This window comes from Coregonus clupeaformis, chromosome 23 (genome assembly GCF_020615455.1).
Source record: "Coregonus clupeaformis isolate EN_2021a chromosome 23, ASM2061545v1, whole genome shotgun sequence".
Lineage (NCBI taxonomy): Eukaryota > Metazoa > Chordata > Actinopteri > Salmoniformes > Salmonidae > Coregonus > Coregonus clupeaformis.
In genome coordinates, this window is record NC_059214.1 from 27,905,659 (window position 1) to 27,918,475 (window position 12,817).

At 43.2% G+C, this 12,817-nt stretch overlaps 1 protein-coding gene across 1 annotated transcript in view; it reads right to left on the reverse strand.

The window, feature by feature from the left end:
- Positions 1 to 12,817, reverse strand: part of LOC121537021 (adenylate cyclase type 5-like) — a 134,669-nt gene that overhangs the window by 92,493 nt on the left and 29,359 nt on the right. The window lies entirely within an intron of this gene.

A 12,817-nucleotide genomic window follows, 5' to 3' on the forward strand; every position in this document is an offset into this window, starting at 1 on the left:
TACAACCTGGTGCGTGTTCGGGAGGGGGATGAGTGGAAGACAGCATTCAGCACAACCACAGGGCATTATGAATACCTGGTGATGCCCTACGGTTTGATGAATGCTCCCTCCGTCTTCCAGTCCTTTGTGAACGAGGAGTTTCGGGACCTGCTTGGTCGTGGTGTGGTGGTCTACATCGATGACATCCTGGTGTATTCTGCTACATGCGCCGAACATGTGTCCCTGGTTCGCAAAGTGCTGGCCCGACTGTTGGAAAATTACCTTTATGCCAAGGCAGAGAAGTGTATGTTTTTCCAGCAGTCCGTCTCCTTTCTCGGATACTGCATTACCACCTCAGGTGTGGAGATGGAGGGAGATCACATTTCAGCCGTGTGTAATTGGCCGACTCCAACCACGGTTAAGGAGGTGCAGCGCTTCCTTGGCTTCGCCAACTACTGTCAGAGGTTTATCCGGGGCTTTGGCAAGGTCGCAGCTCCCATTACATCCCTGTTGAAGGGTGGGCCGTCAGCAGAGGCTGCAGAGGCTGACCTGGCCATCAGCAAACTGCGGGGTCTGTTCACCTCAGCCCCGGTACTGGCCCACCCCGATCCATCACTACCGTTCATAGTGGAGGTGGATGCGTCCGAGGTAGGGATAGGCGCTGTCCTGTCTCAATGCTCAGGCACGCCACCCAAGCTCCGCCCCTGTGCCTTCTTCTCTAAGAAGCTCAGCCCTGCGGAGCAGAACTACGACATTGGTGATCGGGAGCTGTTGGCTGTTGTCCGAGCTTTGACCGTGTGGAGGCATTGGCTCGAAGGGGCGAAACACCCTTTCCTCGTCTGGACGGACCACCGTAACCTGGAGTACATCCGGGCAGCGAGGAGACTGAATCCTCGCCAGGCCAGGTGGGCCCTATTCTTCACCCAGTTTGATTTCACACTGTCATACATTCCAGGTACGAAGAACGTGAAGGAAGACGCACTGTCCCGGCTGTATGACACAGAGGAGAGGCCCAGAGACAACACCCCCATACTCCCGGCCTCCTGCATTGTGGCGCCGGTAGTATGGGCGATGGACGCGGATATAGAGCAGGCATTACGCACAGATCCATCTCCACCTCAGTGTCCAGCTGGGCTGCGGTACGTGCCTGCTCTTATCCGTGATCGTCTGATCTACTGGGCACACACGTCACCCTCCTCTGGTCACCCAGGTATAGGTCGTACAGTGCGCTGCCTGACCGGAAAGTACTGGTGGCCTACCTTGGCTAAGGACATGAGGGTGTACGTCTCCTCCTGCTCGGTGTGCGCCCAGAGTAAGGCACCTAGGCACCTCCCAGCGGGTAAGTTAAAACCTTTACCAGTTCCACAACGACCATGGTCTCACCTAAGTGTTGATTTTTTACCTCTCCCAAGGTAACACCACCATCCTGGTCGTTGTGGACCGCTTTTCTAAGTCCTGCCGCCTCCTTCCTCTGCCCTGTCTCCCCACGGCCCTGCAAACTGCGGAGGCCCTGTTTACTCACGTCTTCCGGCACTACGGGGTACCAGAGGATATAGTGTCTGACCCAGGTCCCCAGTTCACGTCCAAGGTCTGGAAGGCGTTCATGGAACATCTGGGGGTCTCGGTCAGCCTGACGTGGTTCCACCACGAGTCAAATGGGCAGGTGGAACGGGTAAATCAGGATGTGGGTAGGTTCCTGCGGTCCTCCTGCCAGGACCGACCGGGGGAGTGGTCGGTGTTCTTGCCATGGGCAGAATATGCCCAGAACTCTCTCTGCCACTCCTCTACTAACCTAACGCCATTCCAATGTGTTTTAGGTTACCAACCGTTTCTGGCACCGTGGCACCAGAGCCAGACCGAGGCTCCTGCGGTGGGAACTGTCACGACTTCCACCGAGGCTGTTCGGGCAGGCTTCGGCATTCGTCATCACCGACTTACTAGCCACTGCCGCTCCATATATCATCATTCCATTTGTCTTGTCTTGTTAATTACACACACCTGGTTCTTATCCCCTCATTAGTCCGTGTATAAGTGTTCCCTCTGCCCCCCTTGTCCTTGTGGGTGATTGTTATTTGTGAGAGTAGTGTAGCTCTCCCTTTGTATTGCCGGGGTAGATATTTCCCCTGTGCTTGTATATTGTTGGAGTATCCCGTATCGTGTATTGCTAGGGTAGATAGTTTCCCCTGTGCATGTTTTCGTGTGTCGCATTTGTATACGACGGAATAAACTCTGTATTCAGTGATTTACCCTCCTGCGCCTGACTCCTTCTATCACACTCACAGTATGACAAATCAATTTAACCTTGAACCTTTATCCATTTGAAAACATATGACGTAAGCATGCTCTAGGTACAGCAAATGTATAATTCTCATGATGCTATTTGAGCTCTCCAGCTCTGAGATATTTTCTTCAAGACTATAGTAATATCTTCTGTGGAGAGAATCAGACCTGAGGAAATATTTGCCTCAATATTCCCAAAGATTCCCTGAGCTCTGTCATCAAGACTGTCACCAAAGAAAATGCATTAAAAAAAAATCACCATGCAATACAATGTCTGTCACTCTTCCTCTCCCTCAGCCCTACATCAGGCCTGTCAGTACTGATAGGCATTAACAAGCGAGACTAGCCAACAGCCTGACTTTCCTTCATAAATATGTGAGAGAACTGAAAATGTTTCAGTTGTCACCTCTATCACATTTTCTGGTACAGTAGTATCATATCTACTGATGACCCAATTATTCATCCAATTAGCTTCACACCTAAACTAAACATGAGAGAGGCATTGTATCTCTCTTTCTCTGGCAACCAGCATTTAATATGACTCTCCCTCCCTCTCTCTTTCTCTTCCTCTCCCTCCCCTCTCTCTTTCTCCAGTATCTTGTTTCCTGCACCGTCAAAACCCATGAGTGCCTGTATCCTCCTCTCTCCTCTGAAGTAAAATCATTCACAAGCATTTAAACGGCTAAGCAGAGAAATGTAACATACTATTGAAACATCTATATCAGGGATGGGCAACTGCCACATCATATTTAGGTTACGTTTATTGGACTAAATTGTTTTTGGTATCTTTTAGTTGTCACTGTATTGTCACTAAGCAGAGGTGATTTGATGATGTTGAAATGTTGAAGATGAAATGGTGCTGGAATAATGGAGGCAGCTCCTGTTTTCTTTGCGACTTGCGGTAACTCTCTATGGTTCTAAATCAATAGTTGTTTAGTGGTCAGAAAAATCTGGAAACATTAACTTGCTTTACCATTCTGTAGGTCATGTAACTGTCTGTTACATGCAATATGCTTTGTGGACTAAATCGGACAGATGTTGCTATCTGGTTTTGTGATGAAATAAAGGTGTGGTTGAATTCATTCTGCCACTGTGTCGTCTTATTGTCTCTGCCTTTAGGCCTATATATCACGGTGTCAAGGCATATGAACTAACAGGTTATAGAGCAAACAACGCAATTATCACAACACAGGTTGTAATGTGGCTTTTTCCCCCCAGTGATTTTACCCACGCACCGCTACTGGTTGAGAGTTAGAATAGTAGAATACACAAGGTGCAGCAGATTTTATCTTGTTATGTCAGACACTGACAGTGACTCAATTAGCCCATGTCAGCAAAAACGGTTTAGATTGGTAAGTCTAGTCAACTATCTACCGACCGGTGGGCCCCCATTGATTTTGTTAGTCACTCTCACTCAGATATCATATTAAAACTGCAAACATTTCTCTCCACCCAATGGCAAAATGAGTAGAATTGCATGAAATTGAATTAGTTATAAAATTGCAAAATCTTCTCTCCACGACTTGGCTACATTTGTAGAATTGCAGCAAATTTGCTTAAAAATTACAACATTTTATCTTGAATTGCAGGAAATTAACAAAAAACATCAATTTTCTCTCTCCACTGTCAAGAGGGGGGCTGCTCAAATGTTGGGGTGGGCGCAACAACATTTTACTTGGGGCCACCAAAAGACTAGTGACGGCTCTGACTGTGAATGTGTGGGTATGGATGTAGGTACACAGACCCGCGAGCCACTGCAGCCTCTCATGATGAGTTCAGAATTTCTGTGGCCCCCACCCCCATCAAAGTTGCCCATCCATGATCTAGATCATCAGGCCCTTTACCTGTGCACTATAATAGTATATTTACATCCATTCAACTATTCACACAAAAGCCCCCTAAAAATGCTCCTCTTACCCGTCTGTAATTGTTATGTTGTGTTATTTTTGACACATTAACCGTGAAACACAGAGAGTGGAGAGGCGAGGCGAGGCGAGGGAAAACAACAGAACCCACTACAGATTGAGTAGTGTTAACATGGCAACAGCTTTGGCTGGCCAGGAGATGGATGAGGACCCAGGTCTATTTTTAGAATCAGTAATTGCTTAATGTGTTTCCATAATCCACGTGTTTCACCTTCTGATGGCTAATGGATTACTCTTGCAGTGGGACAAGTGCATGGACACTGGGTAGCATTGTTTGCAGGCCCTGCTGAGCCCCCATCACTGAGCACCAGCAGGCAAATCTGTTAATGTGGCCATCAGCTAACACGGTATGCCTCCCAAATGGCACCTTATTCCCTATGTAGGGCCCATAGGGCTCCGGTCAAAAGTATTGCACTATGTAGGGAATAGGGTGCCATTTGAAAAAACAGCCATGGTCCTAGTGCTAGCTCCTAAGCCCAAATGCTAGTGCTCAGAGTAAGGGGGGTCTTAATTAATCTACTGTACTGTAGCATTCATTTGGTGCGATACTGCTACATCAATTAGGCTACGTTTTGTATTGGGTTAGAAAGCTCCTGTTTTGAGGATGCAATATCATGCCGACATATTGAAAATCATTTTGGAGAGGGATAATCACTCTCTAAAGTGACACGGTTGTTTTTGTATCCTATTTAAATTGTTGGTTTTTGTATCCTGTAAATTGATTTATACTTTCAACACTTGAGAAAGGGGAAAAGGCATAAAAAGTCATTAAAAGTAATGGCATGTCTCAAAGGCAATAATGCAAAAACCAAGGGACACATTCTCACATCTGAATTCATATATTTTTACTGCTACCATCTCCAAGCAAGAACCCATATTGGTTCAAGGTCTGTGTTTTTTTAACAGTGGAAATGTGGCAAAGGCAAACAATAAACATATACTGAACATATCAATAAAGAAAAATTTACGACGCTCCCACCCAATATGGGCCCACTGAAAAGCCCTTTGCTCATATTTCAACACTTCTCATGTGGTTCTTGTATTAATCGTGTACACACAATACTACCCAAATACTCTCACACACTGGTTGCTTTCTTTCATTATGAGATTTTGCTAAATTGAAAAATGCTGGCAGACAGACAATGGAAATAGGCAACCCCTGAGGGCCTGAGGGGTGGATGAGAGGAGGAGAGGAGGAGGGTAAGGGGACTGGCTGCCAGACTAGTCCCAGAGAGCCAATGTTTCCTTCCCGTTCCCCAAATCCAAAATCATGGGTACCTACTTCTACACTGGTTCTCATACTAACATAGGGTCCGAGGAGGATGATGGTTACTGTAGGTGTGGGTGGTTAAGTGGAGTGAGGAGTTACGTGGGAATGACTTACTGTAGTCCATACATGACCTATCCTGTGGCATGTGTACAGCTGCTCAACTTAGCTACCCTACCACCCTCCAAGGATCTAATACTGTTTAGTAGAACAAGAGGTCCATATAAGGATGGGAGAGAGAGAGAAGCTCACTCTTATCAAGCAGCAGTGTGTTTTCTACATTAAGATCCTCACAGTCAAAACATGTGGAAACTGGAAAGTATCACTGGAGCGAGACCTGAGGGTGATGTTCTCGACAGCAACCACAGCATAATGATCACTTGCATATAATCACACTTTTCAGAGCTCTTCCCAAAGTCAAGGATCTATAATTTAATTTCCAATTTTAACTTTAAATCCTAACCGATGCCTATTCTAGGTTATATAGGCAATATATTGAGGATAATCCAACGCAGAACCATGTACTTCAACGTGCTTGTGAGAGAGAACACTGAGCCAGTCCAGGCCAGTTACATTTGTTCCTCCAAGGCAAAGGTATCACAGTGTTAACCTACTGCATAACTCCATGTTATGACTCACAGTAAAACAGTGGGAGACCTACTCAAAAGATTAATCAGAGAAGCATTAGCATCACATCAACATGTACTGCTTGAGTAACCTCATGTCAATGCAGGTATTTAAATTGTTGATGTACAATACCAGTCAAAAGTTTGGACACACCTACTAATTGAAGGGTTTTTCTTAATTTTTACTATTTTCTACATTGTAAAATAATAGTGAAGACATCAAAACTATGAAATAACACATGGAATCATTCTTGGCATTCTCTCAACCAGCTTCACCTGGAATGCTTTTCCAACACTCTTGAAAGAGTACCCACATATGCTGAGCACTTGTTGGCTGCTTTTCCTTCACTCTGCCGTCCGACTCATCCCAAACCATCTCAATTTGGGTTGAGGTCGGAGGATTGTGGAGGCTAGGTCATCTGATGCAGCACTCCATCACTCTCCTTCTTGGTAAAAAAGCCCTTACACAGCCTGGAAGTGTGTTGGGTCATTTTCCTGTTGAAATACAAATGATATTCCCACTAAGCCCAAACCAGATGGGATGGCGTATCGCTGCAGAATGCTGTGGTAGCCATGCTGGTTAAGTGTGCCTTGAATTATAAATAAATCACAGACTTGGTGGGAACTACACATGAAGAGATCATCCGTTCACCCACACCGCGTCTCACAAAGACACGGCGGTTGGAACCAAAAATCTCCAATTTGGACTCCAGACAAAAGGACACATTTCCACCAGTCTAATGTCCATTGCTCGTGTTTCTTGGCCCAAGCAGGTCTCTTCTTATTATTGGTGTCCTTTAGTAGTGGTTTCTTTGCAGCAATTAGACCATGAAGGCCTGATTCACACGGTCTCCTCTGAACAGTTGATGTTGAGATGTGTCTGTTACTTGAACTCTGTGAAGCATTTATTTGGGCTGCAATTTCTGATGCTAGTAACTCTAATGAACTTATCCTCTACAGCAGAGGTAACTCTGGGTCTTCCATTCCTGTGGCGGTCCTCATGAGAGACAGTTTCATCATAGCACTTGATGGTTTTTGCGACTGCACTTGAAGAAACTTTAAAAGTTCTTGAAATGTTCCGTATTGACTGACCTTCATGTCTTTAAGTAATGATGGACTGTCATTTCTCTTTGCTTATTTGAGCTGTTCTTGCCATAATATGGACTTGGTCTTTTACCAAATAGGGCTATCTTCTGTCTACCTTGTCACAACACAACTGATTGGCTCAAACGCATTAAGAAGGAAAGAAATTCCACAAATGAACTTTTAAGAAGGCACACCTGTTAATTGAAATGCATTCCAGGTGACTACCTCATGAAGCTGGTTGAGAGAATGCCAAGAGTGTGCAAAGCTGTCATCAAGGCAAAGGGTGGCTATTTGAAGAATCTCAAATATAAAATATATTTTGATTTGTTTAACACTTTTTTGGTTACTACAGTGCCTTGCAAAAGTATTCATCCCCCTTGGCGTTTTTCTTATTTTGTTGCATTACAACCTGTAATTTAAATTGATTTTTATTTGGATTTCATGTAATGGTCATACACAAAATAGTCAAAATTGGTGAAGTAAAATGAAAAAAAGAACTTGTTTCAAAAATTCTAAAACATAAATAACGGAAAAGTGGTGCGTGCATATGTATTCACTCCCTTTGCTATGAAGCCCCTAAATAAGATCTGGTGGAACCAATGACCTTCAGAAGTCACATAATTAGTTAAATAAAGTCCACCTGTGTGCAATTTAAGTGTCACATGATCTGTCACATGATCTCAGTATACATACACACCTGTTCTGAAAGGCCCCAGAGTCTGCAACACCACTAAGCAAGAGGCACCACCACGCAAGCGGCACCATGAAGACCAAGGAGCTCTCCAAACAGGTCAGGGACAAAGTTGTGGAGAAGCACAGATCAGGGTTGGGTTATAAAAAAATATCTGAAACTTTGAACATCCCACGGAGCACCATTAAATCCATTATAAAAAAATTGAAAGAATATGGCACCACAAAAAACCTGCCAAGAGAGGGACGCCCACCAAAACTTACGGACCAGGCAAGGAGGGCATTAATCAGAGAAGCAACAAAGAGACCAAAGATAACCCTGAAGGAGCTGCAAAGCTCCACAGCGGAGATTGGAGTATCTGTCCATAGGACCACTTTAAGCCGTACACTCCACAGAACTGGGCTTTACGGAAGAATGGACAGAAAAAAAAGCCATTGCTTAAAGAAAAAACTAAGAAAACACGTTTGGTGTTCGCCAAAAGGCATGTGGGAGACTCCCCAAACATATGGAAGAAGGTACTCTGGTCAGATGAAACTAAAATTGAGCTTTTTGGCCATCAAGGAAAACACTATGTCTGGCGCAAACCCAACACTACTCATCACCCCGAGAACACCATCCCCACAGTGAAGCATGGTGGTAGCAGCATCATGCTGTGGGGATGTTTTTCATCGGCAGGGACTGGGAAACTGGTCAGAATTGAAGGAATGATGGATGGCGCTAAATACAGAGAAATTCTTGAGGGAAACCTGTTTCAGTCTTCCAGAGATTTGAGACTGGGACGGAGGTTCACCTTCCAGCAGGACAATGACCCTAAGCATACTGCTAAAGCAACACTCGAGTGGTTTAAGGGGAAACATTTAAATGTCTTGGAATGGCCTAGTCAAAGCCCAGACCTCAATCTAATTGAGAATCTGTGGTATGACTTAAAGATTGCTGTACACCAGCGGAACCCATCCAACTTGAAGGAGCTGGAGCAGTTTTGCCTTGAAGAATGGGCGAGACATACCCCAAGAGACCTGCAGCTGTAATTGCTGCAAAAGGTGACTCTACAAAGTATTGACTTTGGGGGGGATGATTAGTTATGCACACTCAAGTTTTCTGTTTTTTGTCTTATTTCTTGTTTGTTTCACCCAAAAAAATATTTTGCATTTTCAAAGTGGTAGGCATGTTGTATAAATCAAATGATACAAACCCCCCCAAAAATCTATTTTCATTCCAGGTTGTAAGGCAACAAAATAGGAAAAATGCCAAGGAGGGTGAATACTTTCGCAAGCCACTGTACATGATTCCATACGTGTTATTTCATTGTTTTGATTTCTTCACTATTATTCTACAATGTAAAAATAAGAAAAACCCTTGAATGAGTAGGTGTGTCCAAACTTTTGACTGGTAGTGTACATCAAATGAAGCTGCAACATTTTCAACGATCTAGGATACATGGATTACGGAGCATAATGATACTGGTAACTACCAAAATAAAGGAAACACCAACATAGTGTCTTAATAGGGCGTTGGGCCACCACAAGCTGCCAGAACAGCTTCAATGTGCCTTGGCATACATTCTACAAGTGTCTGGAAATCTATTGGAGGGATGCAACACCATTCTTCTACAAGAAATTCCATAATTTTGTGTTTTGTTGATGATGGTAGAAAATGCTGTCTCAGGCGCCGCTCTAGAATCTCCCATACTGTAAGTGTTCAATTGGGTGGAGATCTGGTGACTAAAACACACACACACACACATTCACACAAACACAAATACCCTTTAAACCCCCTATGCCCCTTTGAGACCCCTCTTTCAAAGTCACTGAGATCTCTTCTTCTAGCCATGATAGCCAAAATAATGGGCAACTGGGCATTTTTTTACATGACCCTAAGCATGATGGGATGTTCATTGCTTAATTAACTCAGGAAACACACCTGTGTGGAAGCACCGGCTTTCAATATACTTTGTATCCCTCCTTTATTCAAGTATTTCCTTTATTTTGGCAGTTACCTGTATGTGCTCATGAATGGAATATCCAATTTTCATTCACTACTCATATCTCTATTGACCTCCTAAAGTGCTGTAGAACAAGAGGTCCATATAAGGATGGGAGAGAGAGAGAAGCTCACTCTTATCAAGCAGCAGTGTGTTTTCTACATTAAGATCCTCACAGTCAAAACATGTGGAAACTGGAAAGTATCACTGGAGCGAGATCTGAGGGTGATGTTTTCGACAGCAACCACAGGATAATGATCACTTGCATATAATCACACTTTTCAGAGCTCTTCCCAAAGTCAAGGATCTATAATTTAATTTCCAATTTTAACTTTAAATCCCAACCGATGCCTATTCTAGGCTATATAGGCAATATATTGAGGATAAACCAATGCAGAAACATGTACTTCAACCCGCTTGTGAGAGAGAACACTGAGCCAGTCCAGGACAGTTATCTTTGTTCCTCCGAAGCAAAGGTATCACAGTGTTAACCTACTGCATAACTCCATGTTATGACTCACAGTAAAACAGTGGGAGACCTACTCAAAAGATTAATCAGAGAAGCATTAGCATCACATTAACATGTACTGCCTGAGTAACCTCATGTCAATGCAGGTATTTAAATTTTTGACATACAGTACCAGTCAAAACTTTGGACACACCTACTCATTCAAGGGTTTTTCTTTATTTTTACATTTTCTACATTGTAGAATAATAGTGAAGACATCAAAACTATTAAATAACACATATGGAATCATGTAGTAACCAAAAAGTGTTAAACAAATCAAGACATATTTTATATTTGAGATTCTTCAAATAGCTACCCTTTGCCTTGATGACCGCTTTGCACACTCTCTCAACCAGCTTCACCTGGAATGCTTTTCGAACAGTCTTGAAGGCGTTCCCACATATGCTCAGCACTTGTTGGCTGCTTTTCCTTCACTCTGCTGTCCGACTCATCCCAACCATCTCAATTGGGTTGAGGTCGGGGGATTGTGGAGGCCAGGTCATCTGATGCAGCACTTCATCACTCTCCTTCTTGGTCAAATAGCCCTTACACAGCCTGGAGGTGTGTTGGGTCATTGTCCTGTTGAAAAACAAATGATAGTCCCACTAAGCCCAAACCAGATGGGATGGCGTATCGCCATCGACAGTGTCACCAGCAAAGCACCCCCACACCATAACACCTCCTCCTCTATGCTTTACGCTGGGAAAAACACATTCGGAGATCAACCGTTCACCCACACCGCGTCTCACAAAAACATGGCAGTTGGAACCAAATATCTCCAATTTGGACTCCAGACAAAGGACAAATGTCCATTGCTCGTGTTTCTTGGCCCAAGCAAGTATTTTCTTCTTATTGGTGTCCTTTAGTAGTGGTTTCTTTGCAGCAATTCAACCATGAAGGCCTGATTCACACAGTCTCCTCTGAACAGTTGATGTTGAGATGTGTCTGTTACTTGAACTCTGTGAAGCATTTATTTAGGCTGCAATTTCTGAGGCTGGTAACTCTAATTAACTTATCCTCTGCAGCAGAGGTAACTCTCGGTCTTCAATTCCTGTGGTGGTCCTCATGAGAGCCAGTTTCATCATAGCGCTTGATGGTTTTTGCGACTGCACTTTCAAAGTTCTTGAAATGTTCCATATTGACTGACCTTCATGTCTTAAAGTAATGATGGACTGTTGTCTCTCTTTGCTTATTTGAGCTGTTCTTGCCATAATATGGACTTGGTCTTTTACCAAATAGGGCTATCTTCTGTATACCCCCCACCTTGTCACAACACAACTGATTGGCTCAAACGCATTAAGAAGAAAAAAATTCCACAAATGAACTTTTAAGAAGGCACACCTGTTAATTTAAATGCATTTCAGGTGACTACTTCATGAAGCTGGTTGAGAGAATGCCAAGAGTGTGCAAACGGTCATCAAGGCAAAGGGTGGCTATTTGAAGAATCTCAAATATAAAATATATTTTGATTTGTTTAACACTTTTTTGGTTTCTACATGATTCCATATGTGTTATTTCATAGTTTTGATTTCTTCACTATTATTCTACAATGTAGAAAATAGTAAAAATAAAGAAAAACCCTTGAATAAGTAGGTGTTCTAAAACTGTTGACCGGTAGTGTATGTAAACAAATTTGTGCCCAAAATTGGAGAGAAATAAGCTTTTTGTGCATATGGAAAAAATTGGGGATCTTTTATTTCGACTCATGAAACATGGGACAAACACTTTACGTGTTGCATTTATATTTTTGTTCAGTATGGTATTCAAACCTTTTCAGCGCGGACCCCATTTTTCCGCCAGAGTTTCTCACTACCCCACCCCAAGTCTAATGATAGGTTCCCAATCTCCCAACCTCTCCCAACTAGCTACCAAGCCATTTCAGGCTATCAATCAAGTTAGACTAGCTTGTCTAACTGTCTTAGCTGGTATGCCTGCTGGTAAGATTGCTAGACTTTAGAAAATACAAAACTTGCTTTAATTATTGTGTTATGATACTATAGACCAGTGTGGCAGTTGTACTAAACTCCTAAGGCATAAGTTCTTAAATAATCAATGTGCATCATTAATTAAAATGACAACTGAACTGGTTAAGAGGTATACTTAGATAACCTATGCAGAAAAACATACTTATTTTTTTACATAGAATTCAGTGGAGGCTCCTCAGAGGAGGAAGGGGAGGACCATCTTCAACAGTGAATTTCATAAAAATAAAAATAGTGAAATATTAAATATGTTATCCTTTTTAGATAAAACTATACTAAACATATTCACGTCACCAAATAATTGATTAAAACACACTGTTTTGCAATGAAGGTATACAGTAGCCTAAGCAGCACTCTGTAGGGTAGCACCATGGTGTAGCCGGAGGACAGCCAGCTTCTGTCCTCCTCTGGGTACATTGACTTCAATACTAAACATCATGGTTCTCGCCCCGTTCCATAGACTTAAACAGTAATTATGACAACTTCCGGAGG